At 41.1% G+C, this 12,998-nt stretch overlaps 1 long non-coding RNA gene across 5 annotated transcripts in view; it reads right to left on the bottom strand.

Annotated features, from left to right (window-relative positions):
* The window catches only part of LOC141577157 (uncharacterized), an 89,129-nt gene extending 77,227 nt beyond the window's left edge, over positions 1–11,902 (bottom strand). For 3 of the 5 annotated variants that reach the window (XR_012505810.1, XR_012505812.1, XR_012505813.1), the window contains exons 1-3: positions 11,517–11,891; positions 8,810–9,034; positions 2,006–8,193 (exon numbers count right to left, since the gene is read on the bottom strand). This is a non-coding gene — a long non-coding RNA (uncharacterized LOC141577157). Of the gene's footprint in view, positions 1–2,005; positions 8,194–8,809; positions 9,035–10,824; positions 10,965–11,516 lie in introns of all 5 variants that reach the window. The other 2 variants (XR_012505811.1, XR_012505814.1) reach the window with 2 other exon arrangements.
* Between the last annotated feature and the right edge of the window lie 1,096 nt (positions 11,903–12,998).

The raw sequence follows: 12,998 nt of genomic DNA, 5'->3' as shown, positions 1-12,998 counted from the left end.
CCCACCCAATCCCGAAATCTCTTCATTTGCCAGCACCGCTGATGACTGATCTCCAAAGTTTGGTCAGTTTCACACAAAACAGCAGCTTCCACTGAAGCTGAGGGTTTTCACTTCTGCTCCCCATCCTTAATGGAAACGTCAAGGGAAACCAAAAGACCTTTTCTCAACCCTTTTCTGATGAGACATTCCCACCCACAATACTCACATGCTCAAGAGTTTTGGGTCCACGTGATTTTGTTTCCCTTATGCTAAGTGGCTCAAAACACTGCAGGATTCTTTCTCTTTTGAGAGTATTTGTTTGTACTGAGTTTATTGACTTCAATCTCTTTTTGTCTCTCTCTTAAGTGTCCCTAGCAGTTGCCACTTCTTACTCCCTTCAGCAGCCTCCCTCCCATCATCTAGTCTAGGAAATCATCTGTGATGAGGGGCCCGGGGGCAGTCACAGAAAATGGAACAAAGGTACAGAGAGGCTACATAATTTGCCCGAGAAGATCAGCTTCAAGCCCCAAAACTGTGTGTCACGTCCCTCTGTTTAACACTTATGCTAAACTAGTTAACTTTTTTTAGATTATGTTTATAAACAGATGAGGTATCAAAATACATAGAAGGACACACATCAACTCTAAGATGTTTATTAACTCCACTATTTTGTTTCTATTTATTTTATTTCTATTAAAAAATATTAGGAACCTCTGCAGTCAATATAACAAAATGTTAATGGGTGTTAAATCCAGAATATAGAGGCGTAAGTGTATCATTACTCATAATTATTTGTATGCTCACAAGACAAAATGATTTGAACGTCTCTCTCCCCTCCCCCTACTCGCTACTGGCTCTCACCTGAGCTCCCAGACCACACATTTAACAGCCTTTCACTTTATCCACAGCTGAACTCATCAGGGTTCCCCCAAAGCTCCCTCTGCAGCTTTCCCTGCTCAGAGCACAGCAGGACCATCATTTACCTCATTAATCCACCCAGAAACCTGGGCCTTACTCCATCCTACCTTCACAGACATCATTCATCCTTTCCTTTTTACCATCTAAACATGCCTAAAATCTGTTCGTTTTTTCCCGGTGACTGTCCCACTGACTGTCCCACCGCTCAGGTAGAAGCCACCAACACTGCCCACCTGGACTCACGAGTCTCCCAAGTGGCCTTCCAGCTGCTCTCCCCTACTTGACACAAATTGGATTTTGTCACTCCCATTCTTTTATGACTCTTTTCAAACCTAGTGTTCTTAGAAGAAACTCCAAGTTCTTCACATGGTGAAGGTGTTTGCCATGAAACTGTCAGCTCAGGGAGGGCAGGACCCCCCTCCTCCTTGGCCCTCCTCTTTCCCTAAGCCCCGCCCTCTCCCTCGGCCCCGCCCTCTGGCACAGCGCTGGCTCAGGAGGACCTGCTGAGCTACACCATCCTGTATTCTAACCCTGGTGTTCAATTCTTAGCAAATTGCTTCACTTATCCATACAAATCCAAGGTAGATTAGAAAGATTTTAGATGTTGAGCTAGACTATTGATCTGGGGATTTTGCACTAGCAACCTGCAATTACATGTTCTAATGATTCTGTCTTCTTAAAACAACACCCAGATTTAAGGAGTTATTTGTGGAATGTCTTCGGAGTAAAAGGGACTGTACTTTTACAGACTTTATGTTGTATAACATGAACAACACGGACAGGGTCACAAATGGAACTGCCTCACAAGTGACAGAAGACAGGTGAGAGGCACAAAGCAACAGGTCGCAAAGACGGTAAGAGCAAATTTGTTTTGCCAACCCCCCCAAAAATGCCTGAAAGAACCAAAAATTCTGAATTTTGAAAGTAAAAGATTATCATATAGTGAAATAAAATAAATAATCCTCTTCATCAGGGTTTCAAAATCTGACTCCAGATTTTTTAGCAGGCCATACTGAGTCCTAGCACAGAAAAATCAGATGGACTAGTGGTGAGTAAGTTCCAGGAAAACTGCAGTAATTCCTCCACTTGTGTAAGGACATACACTCACCTGCCGAAGGTGAATGTAGACTGCATTCTGGAGAAATTCGGAAGCTTCCAGGCTCCGCTTCTGGATGCCGAGGACACGGACAGCTTGGAAGCATGCTTCTAACTCAGTCACCGGAATTCTTACACTGCAGGGGGAAAAGGAGGCCCTCAGTCGATAGCAGAGATGTTCCTGTCGTGTATCACAGGCCGTGCCTCAGGGACTCAGTGCCTTGCAGCAGCCCGGCCCCAGGCGAGGACCCGAAGCGTGGCCCACCGAAGCAGGAGGTGCACTGTGCTTGAGAAATCCCATCCCCGATGGGGGCAAGAGGGGCTGGTGGGGTTGAGTGAACCTATAAATGCCCACAGAAATATGCCTGCATTCATTCAAGTGATACAAGCAACAGTAGCAGGCTATTTAACAAAATTTCAATTTTCAGTGGAAATTTTGCCATTCCTTTCCGCTTGTCCCCTGCACTCTGAAACAGGCTTAGGCTCTCTCACACCTGCAGCTCTGAAGCAATAGTTGTGAAGTCATTTTACTTTGCTGCAAGTGTCCTCGCTCCCCGTGTCACTGTGTCTGTCCTCTCTTAACACAGTCGGATATCTTCCTGGATCTCTATCTGAGTTCTTTTCTCCTCCTCCTCAGATCCTGAGATAAAGGACAAGTGAAGACACATGAACAGAAAAGGCACTGTGGACTTGACCGAAATCTACAGTGACCCCTAGGTGAGTGCTGCCCACCCCTTACCTTCGATTCTCAAGGTTCTGCACAGGGTGACATCCAGCCCAGAGAGGTGGCCCAATTAAAAGCTATGTGGCTTGGGCATGTTGACAGGTGCAGGAGCTGGTTCCGGTGCCAGGCCCCTCCCCACGTCTGCTCCCCTCTCCCCCGAAGCCCCGCTGCCAAGCACTCAGGCTCCGTGATCTGATGTCCTTCTCTTCTACTCTACTCCAAACCCTTTTACTTTTCCTTTTTTCCCTAATTATCCCCAGCTGGAGTGATTTTTCAATCGCAGTATCTAAAAAATTTCCTGCAGCCGAAAATGAGGTCTCCAGATATCAATGCCCATATGCTGCCTCCTGAAGAGAGCCGCTGGCTAGGGGACCCTCACCAACACTCACGGGGCATCAGACATGTTCCAGGGTCGGCCACCCCCAACAAGAGTTTGCTGTGACCCCTATGCCCGCACAGCATCCCTGCTCACAAAAATATAGTTGGCCCACTTATCGGTTATTAAGAAGCAAAAATACAAAATTGCTCATGTTTCTTACTAAAATTATCTATGAAGCAGAAAAGGGAATTGTAAGAGAAAAGAACAATTTTGACCCCATGTTAGGTCTGTTCCTTTGGCTTTAAACCTGTGCCCTGTTTTCTAGGCTCAGACTTGCTATCTCTGCACCATTTGTAAAAGAAAGTTGCCTTTAGACTGAAATATCCAGGACAGCCTCTTCTCCTGGCCGTGATCTTGAAGGATGCTAACTAATCTGCACTTATGTAGAGATGGCAAGTTGCAAAATAGAGAATAACTTTGTTTTACTTTTGGAGGTATTACAATGGCAACATGATTTGATCCACATGGACAGCTGCAAGAACAGCGGATTCAAAGGACAAGCAATTCATACAACAAGAAGTTTCCAACAACCAACTGCAGCCCCACCCCTTTTTAGTATAAAAGGAGACTCAATTCTGACTTGGGGAAGATGGTTCTTCAGGACATCAGTCTGCCATCTTCTGGGTCTGCCAGCTTTGCAAATAAAGTCACTATTCCTTGCTCCAACACCTCATCTCCCAGTTTATTGGCCTGTCATTTGGTGAGCAGAATGAGTTTGGACTCGGTAACAAAATGACTGCATTGGAGGTAGTATGTCTCCACTCTTTCCTCGTTTCCAATATGTAACATGCACATTATTTATGATCTAGTGCAAATAATTCATCAAAGACAACCACAAAAAGAAACTATACTCACCCAGCTATCAACACTGAAGTCAAAACCTGTCAATTTTATATGCTGTTTAAGAACACAACCGAAAAACCTAACATAGGGAGTCGATTACACGGAAATAAAATTATTTCTACTCCTTCAAAACTTTTTCTTTTCTTTTCTATTTTATTTTGTTTTGTTTATTGAAAAGAAAATAAAAGTCAAATCATTTTATTTCACGTATTTTTGTTATAGCTACATACTTTAAATACTACAAAAAGACTTATATTGCAATAAAAAATTGTTCATATATTAGTATAAAGATATATACACAATCAATGGGGATTAGGAAAAGAATGGACATTTACTAAAAATCCACTGCAATCCAGTCTTTTACAAGCATATCATGGAATATAAGCTCTATTATCCAGGGAGCCTCACCCACATTCTCACTACTGAGTCCCTTAGTAATCAACCACTAGGTCACCAGCATAGAACCATGTGATCAGTATTTTAGGAATAAATGAGGGAATTAGCTCATTCAATTCTAAAACAAAAACCCTAAAATAAATACTGAACTTATTTACGGATAAAGAAAATTTGTCCCCAAAAAAGTAAAGTTTCTTCCTCAAGGTCACAAAGCTAATAACTGGTAAAGGTAAGATTTGAACTCATCTGCCTGATTCTAAAAACTAAGGTGGAAATCCCATTCGACTGGGGAGTGTCCAGCTGCACAGCCTATCACCCTATCTTTTTTCAGAGCTGGCCTTAGACAGCCTGAGACAGCACCCCATTCCTGTGGAACTCGAGGGCAAATGATAACAATAAGGATTTTATATCCAGCAGTTTCTAAGATCTCATGTATATAAACTGTCAGCAGGTCAGCAGAAAATCTCTGGGAAACATGAGTGGGTCCAGACCTCTTTGCTGATTAGAAACTCAATCTATCAGGATAGAGTGACCTTCCCATGAGAGGCCACATGGACATAAACTAAAGGCAGCTGAACAATGGAAACTAGCAAGACCCCGGAACTCAAGTAAGGATCCCTGCCATCCCCCACCCAGTTGCCTCTTCATCCGCGTGGACATGAAGACAGAAGACCCGGGTTCTTGTCCAAGTTACACTATCATGGATTCTCACCCATAAAAATGTACGACTCTATGCTGTCGTAAGTCCTTTCCAACTCAAATATGATGACACCAATATCTCAGCAGAATATCTATGTCTCCACTTCCCCTCTTCTAATAGGAGTCTATTTCTGTGGACACAAAGCAGAAATCCAATTTAAAAAACCATGCAAGAAGCCAGGCGAATTTCTGCTTAAGAGACTTTGCTCTCACGCTCAGTGAATGAAAACTCAGAAAAACTGGTCCTTCTCCCTCAGCAAATGGGAGGTAGCCTGATTGTGTGTGTGTGTGTGTGTGTGTGTGTGTGTGTGTGTGTGTGTGTGTGTGTGTAAATCAAATATAATCATGTCTGGGACGTGTACAGATTATTTTTAATTTCACTGTAATTTCATGGGGATGAGCCAACATTTAAAGTAATTTGAATGTAGTGTTCTGAGACAGACTCAGTCTCTTTTGGTGGAGGAGGTGAAAGGGGAGAGTAAAGGAGGAAAGAGGTAAATGAAGCAAAGAAATAAGAATCCTGCTAGGGAAAGGCAAGATGTTAATTTTGTTCCTCATTGCATCACATACAAATTAGGGACTGGCTTTCCCCCGATGTCTTATCGAGCACTGAGTTGCAGAAGAAGAGGCGACAGCCCATTTCTCACTGAGATTGTGACTGTACGTGGCATCTTATAGACACAAATCATTTACCCTGATCAAACACTCTAGCAGCAGGCTGTAATACTCCTGTTTTGAGAGACAAGAAAACAGGAGTTCAAAGCGGGTAGATAACTTAACAAAAGTCAGAGGACCAGTAAACAAGAGAGGATGAATTCAAACTCAGATCTGAATGCAGAGTCTCATCTTCCCACTCCCAGGGCTGGAAAATCCTTAACACACAGGCTCCCCAGCTCCCCTGCAGTGTTCCTGGCGCCAAGCATTTCCCATGGTAATGGTCTCCAGTTCTCACAGACACAGTGCTCTGTGCAGCCAATGACCTTGATCAGACCTTGATCATCTACCTGCCACGCCCACCAGGCTTCACCATACAGGCAGGAAAGCTGGCTTTCAAGTGCATACAAAGCCACCCTTGGTCTAACCTGGGCTCTTCTGTGGCTTCTCCAGCCTAAAGGCAGCCATGAAATTGCTCACAGTTTGTTCGTGAGCCACACTTCCTCTCTCCATCTGTGTCCCCACCTATACTACTTAGCTATGAACATTTTGAGAATCTTGGAAACAAATTTTAAAAAACAGAAAAGAAAGGATTCTGGAACAAGTACTTAATACTTACAATTTTAAATGACAAGTTACAAAGTGAGTATTGACAAACCAAATCTTCCTTTCTAAATGTCAGTTTTAAACATTTAAAAATATAATACCAAAAAATTCTCACTTACAAAATTAACAAAAACATAAACAATAATCTGGAATAAATTCAAAAATAATGCCCATATTCTAAATGGAGAAACTTCAGGACTGTACTGAGGGTTAAAGTAAGAGGTATGAATGTAGAGACATAAACATATTGCATGGAGAAAAGCAGTTTTGTAAAGATGTAAGTTCTCCTAAGAATAATTCAAAACTTACTAAAAAATCCCATGAAAATTCCAATCTGATTTTTTTTAACTTGAACAAAATATTTTGGAATTCTTCAGGAATAATAAAGTCATAATACTTGACAAGAAAATTTGGGATGGAAGAAAAGAATCAAAAAAAATCAGACTGCCAGTTATTAAATAAATTTTTACAACATGTAAGATATGGTGCTGGAGTAAGGAAAGGAGATTGACAGAAGGGAACCATGAGCTCAAAAAAGACTCTAGTGTATGTAAGTATTTTGTACAGGTGGGATTTCAAATCAAAGAGAAAATTATGAATTCGATAATTGTCCTGGGACAGAGAATCACCTGGAAAGAATAAATTCTACTCCTGTCATAATGACCACAAGATAAATTGCAGATAGCGATGTAAATATTAAAAAGTACTAGTAACAGCAAATACAACTCTTTGCTCTTATTAACTCAACTTCTCCTCACTATAACATGTACTATTATAATCTCCATCTTAGAGATTAAAAAATACCTACAGAAGAGATTTATTCCATTATAAGAGAGTATTTCTAAGAATAATGTCAAAGATAAAACCCATAAGGAAGACATTTACTATCCTAAGAATAGTTTGAGCCACAACAAAAATCAGAAAACTTCCTGAACAAAATGAAAGGAAAGAAATGACAAGAAAAAGCTCTGTGATACATGTTGATGAATTCACGAAGTTAATTTTCATAACATACAAAAAGCTGTCACAAAGCAACAAGAAGCTCCCTCACTTAAATGTGGGCAAAGGACAAAAGGAATCATTCATTTTAAAAAAGTCAAATGACTAATGAGTGAAAAATGCTCAAAACGTCACTGGTCATCAAATGCAAAAAAAACAATGAAAAAGCACTTTTGCTTATCATATTGGCAAATATTTTTAAGATAATCTAGCTAGTGTCAATCTGTGGGAGAACAAATCATGAGCGACTTTTTCAGAGGATGACATATCAATGGATTTGTAAGCTCTGAAAAACGTACATACACACTGACTCAACTCCACTTCTAGGAATCGTTTCCTTTAGGAAAAAAAAAATCAGTCCAAAAAGATGTACCCATCAGGGCATTTACACAGCACTGTTTACAAAGGTGGGAAGAAAAACTGAAGTGAAATCATATCCAGCGATAGAGAATTGGTTACATAAGTAATTGTGCATTTTTTCATTCCCCAATGGAGAAGGAATTTCTAGTCACTTGAAAGGAGTCTGTGATGAATGTAAATGTCACATCCAGGGACTAAATTTCCAGAAGCCTTAACTAAAGGAATACACATACAAGATCACAGGAAGTTCTGTACAAGAAGGATGCAACTCAAACATTCTTTCTGACAGTGGAAAATGGAGAAAACTTAACTGTCCACCATCAAGACAATGATGCGGTAAATCAAGGCGAGCTGCGGGCGCTGAGGGAGCCGGCGTTTCGCCGTGGTCCAGGGCCTTGTCCACAGCAGTCTCCCACCAAATGTTTCCGTGGACAAGAGACGACACCCGCACATCAGGAGACCCCTCCAATCTATCTGAAAGGGCCGGGTGAGTCTGGAGTGGGAGGACGTCCATGATATACCCCTGAGTGAATAAAGCGAGCTGCAGAAAAACATATAGTATGGTCTCATTTTTAAATAAAGCATATATACACACACCTATATATTGATTTCTCATATGTGTATATATATGTATCTCATAGGCATAAAGGTCATGAAATATATATACCAAATTTTCAACAGCTTTTACTCTCAGGAAATAATGAGAAGGGAGTTAGGGGCCTTCCTGTACCACCACAGTTCTCTTTTCAGTATTTCAGTTAAGTACACTTGGAATTTAAAAGTTTATTTAAGTCCGAAGTAAAATGGACCATGCCTCCATAAGACAGAATGCTACACTGGTCTTTAAAACTCATGCCAGGGGAGATAGAATATTGTAGAAAAACATGTAATAAGCCGAATGGAAAATGGAGATCTCCGAACAGTAAACAGGGACAGAGTGCTCACTGGTTTTTATGACAGAGATGATACACACTAACGAAAAGAACAGAAAATAAATGTTAAATTGTTAATTATTATCTCTGAGTAGAGGGACCAGGATAGAATCTTTTGCCCCTTTTTTCAGACATATTATATTAAATGCACATTATTTTTCATCTGAAAAAAGCATTTTTAGACGTGTAGTACCACTCAGTGGGGAATAATACATGAATACTTACAGAAACAAGTAACTAGGAGACACCGCAGCAGCGCCACACAATGTAGAACGGGCAATCCTGATTAACACCGCTCAGTTACATAAGGATCCACAAAGTGAGAGCACCTGCTGTAACAGGGTGTGGTCCCCTTCTATTTGTCAGTTGTGTCTTCAGGGCTGAGGCAGTTCGGAGCACGGCCAGTGTCAGTTCCGGTGTCTGGATGGATGCTACTGGAGGTGAGGGCACCTGCAAGCAGAAAGGAAGAACAGAAACAATCCTCTGCCTTTTCTGTCTTGTTTCTTTGTTACTTTAAAAGACAGGCATAAATAAGATAAACTGTGTATCTCCCCTACTGAAATTTCAGTAATGAAACCGTTTTTAAAGGCTTCAGAGCTTATATTCTGTCTATAACTGTCTTTTCAACAAAGAATCATATTTATTAAATGTTAATTAACTCAGTTAATTAACTCCCTGTTGAAACATTCAAGTAAAGAACATGAAAGGCCTTACGTAAAAGAATCAAACCTGCAGTGACTAGCTCAGCTGTCTTGACGGCAAAGCAGTCAGCCCCCACCATCCCATGGCCCTGAGCTCCTGATGCTGGTAAGAGAGCACGCTGCCGCCTCAGATGGAGAGATACTGTGAAAGCATTTTTTGAACTCTACAGTACTGACAAAACATAACTGACAAATCCCAGGCTCCTTTGAAGCTGTCATTTTTGGTTTCTGGCCAACCCCAGTCAATGAGCAGAACCACCCCATTCCCGAGTCATGGGACTCAAGTGGGAAGAAATTTTGTAGAAATTTCCAGGTACAGAATGTAACCATCTATCTGTAGAACTCTGACAAAAGAAAAGATGAAATACTCTGATGTTGAAGACACTCAAAATATTCTCCTAAGCCTTAGTAGCTGGAAAGGCTGGGCTTCTCCTCAGCCACTTATTTATTTCACAGCCAGTGAGCATCTCCCACAAACCCTGTTAACCTGTGTCTGCTGGGAGCCTCAGGCACACTCTTGCTGTTGATCTTATAAGTCACAGGGCAGACGCGTGTCTCTCATGCCTGCCACCCTCACACAGGCTCGCCTCCTAGCCTCACTGTCTGAACTTGGTCCCATTATCTCACCTGTTTATTTGGTATCTGTTCTTCTGTAAGCTGCCTGAAATGCTATTTGGAACAAGTCAGAAGAATGAGTGGGTAGAGAAATGGACAGTTGGACAGGTGAGAGGTGGGCAGACAGACAGAGAGACTCCAAGAAAAGGGGAACAAAGAAAATTTCCTATGCAGAACCCTCTTCTAGTCAGGGAAGAAAACCGCCACGGAGACGTGTGAAGAGGCAGGTGGCTTAGGGCTGTTTCCTGGATTCCATGAAAAGTCCCACCAAGAGAGAGGGTAGAACAATAAATGATAAAAGAAAAAAGCATGCATGCTTGAAAAATATATCTACAATATGTACTTTCTAAAGAATAGATTCAAATCAGCAGGGCCCAATTACACAATCCTTGGGTATTTACAGAAATGAGAATCCCATCTCCAAACCACAAGGCATTCCTTCGGAGCACTGAAAGTCCACACGGGGCTGTTATAAAGCCTTCACCACAAAAGCTATGCTCTCCTTCACTTACGAGGAATGAGCAGCTATGCTCGGGCTGCCCATGCGCATCATTTGCACCCTACAGCATCTCTATGGGGGAGGGACGCCTAGCGAGCCCCATCTCTGCAGGACAGAAAACAAGCCCGGGAGAGGCTAAGCCGACCTACCAGTTCTCCATCTCACAGGACTGGTCACTCCAGAGCAGGACTCGAACTTGGACCCAGGTTGGTAATCACGGTACTACCGTGCTTTGTGTGCTTTTTGTGTGAATAATACATTTGTTTCTGGCATGAAAGTATATTTAATAAATGATCGGTTGTCCTGTCTATCTCATTTGCTCACAATCAATCTTTATAGTGTTGAATTGTACTCTTTTTCCGTGGAGAAAGGAACGGAACGAGCGGGTGTTAGAATGAGGTGGGGCTCCATTCTTTATCTGTTACCTCATCTCATCCAAGTCCCCAACCAGGGAGAAGGAGCAAATGTTTTCTTCATCTTTTAAAGAGAGGGCTCCACTGATGGTGACTTAACTCCAAAACCAAGTCTGGGGAAAGGGCACATTCAGCAGCCAGAGCATTATCACCTGTAGGATGGCAAAAACAGCTCACAGGAGGGCTCAGGGGGTCACCCTGATTTAATTTCAATCGATAAAACAATAATGCACTTTAAAAATACTAGCATGCAATGGATTGGCTCTTTCTTGACATCTAGCAAGTTTCCACAGCCCACAGGTAAAATTATCGTGAACCAGTGAAAGGAAGTGTCTACAGACAAGAAAAATCAATGCCACAGGTAAACTGAAACCCAGGCTGGAGGAAAGGAAGAGAAAGGGCATAGTAAAGAAGTGGGGAAAGGCTGGGGAAAAAAATCATCACACGGACTCTCAAGCATCATCCAACAAGCATATAATCATTCGAGAGAGAGAGTTACTGAGGTCCTATTCTGTGCAAGATTGTAGAGCGGGTGAAGAAAGAGTGCAGTGACCATGGTGGCAGCAAGTGGCGGGGCTCAAATACACTTCTGATCCCGGTACCTGGCACAATTGTCCTCAGTATAAAGGCAAAAAAAAAAAAAAGTATAATAACTCTGTAAACTCAAAGCATTGTTAAAAAAAAATTAAACAATACCTAAATACCTGGACAAACCACGCACATTGCTGGATCAGAAGACAGCGCTTTTGGAATGGCAGTGCTCCCCAGAACGATCCGTATATTCAACGTGGTCTCGATCACAATCCCTGCGGTCTCCTCTGCAGAAACTGACTAGCTGCTGCTACAATTCATATGGGAATTCGAGGGTCTCAGTAACCAAAACGTACTTGAAAAAGAAGAACAATGTGAGAGGACTTGTAATTCTCAATTTCAAACCTTACAACTGTATGTCTAGGTGAGATTAGAGGCCATTTTAAGTTATTAATGTGTTTATCCGTATTTTCTAAATTCTCTACAATGAATATAACTGTTACAATAAGAAAAATAAAAAGTAAGGTATCTTTTAAAACATGCACACCGATTCATACATTGGGAAAAAAATATTTTAACTATAAAGAGGTAACCAAATATCTAGTGAAAAAAGACTACTTAAAAACAAGTGTGTATTTACATTTTTCATAAATTGAAAACTGAAAAGCACAAACACATCAAGTTTCTAGGGAGATCGATGCAACATATTAATAGTTATTTTCAAAAATTCTAATTGAACAATGAAAACTCAAGAAAGGGAAAATCGCGATTGACAGCCAACTGCAAACACATGGAGAGCAAAGTCCTAGAAATCACAGTTCCTTTAACTCTGATACTAACTCAATATAAGAGGAAATTCCTCCCTGTGGGGACAGTGGAATCCCATGCATAAGACAGGATACACAGTACAAACTGCACTAGAATCTGGGGTGATTTTCTTAGAAGAATTCTAAAGTTACAACATTGCTGAAAAACTATAAAAACACTGAAAGACAGATTAAAACACACAGTCATATATATTATATAGAAACATATGAAGTCTGCTCCCATGTTGCATAGAAATACAAACATATTTGTTCATTTATGGGCACTGAATATTTTATCCCAGGTAGAATATTTCAACTAAAACAAATAATCAATAATACACACCTCTTGTCAAATCTACTTGATAAGGTACTCTGCTATGTAACCATAATGTGTCTAAGATAGATCTAAAATTAGTGAAAAAGATCTTTGTATGGTTTCTTGAACTCTTCTCAAAATTCCAAGCTTAATTTTAAAATAGATCTGAGCAGTATTTCTATATTAAATTTTCCCTCGTGAAATGAACAGCACAGTCTGTTGTCAAAATTCTGTCCTTACAATGATTCACGAACACTGTATCCTAACAAAACTGCTGGACAGCAAGGCACTATCCAGACACTGTGACCAAACAAATGAAACACAAGGAAGACAGTGACCCTATTCTGGAGGGCTTACCGTCTGTGTCAACTCTGGGGTTTTTATTTGATTGGTTTGATTGGGTAGCAAAATAAAATCAATCAAGTACTTTCTTCTTTAAGCATTCTGTAAGTCATGACTCTGTTGTTAGTGTCATGAGAAGGAAAGACTAAAGCAAGACTTCATTAGGTCAATTAGCAACAGCCATCACTGGG

This window comes from Camelus bactrianus, chromosome 3, assembly GCF_048773025.1.
Source record: "Camelus bactrianus isolate YW-2024 breed Bactrian camel chromosome 3, ASM4877302v1, whole genome shotgun sequence".
Taxonomy (NCBI): domain Eukaryota; kingdom Metazoa; phylum Chordata; class Mammalia; order Artiodactyla; family Camelidae; genus Camelus; species Camelus bactrianus.
The sequence above is the reverse complement of the archived record's forward strand: the minus strand, read 5'-3'. Positions and strand labels throughout refer to the sequence as shown.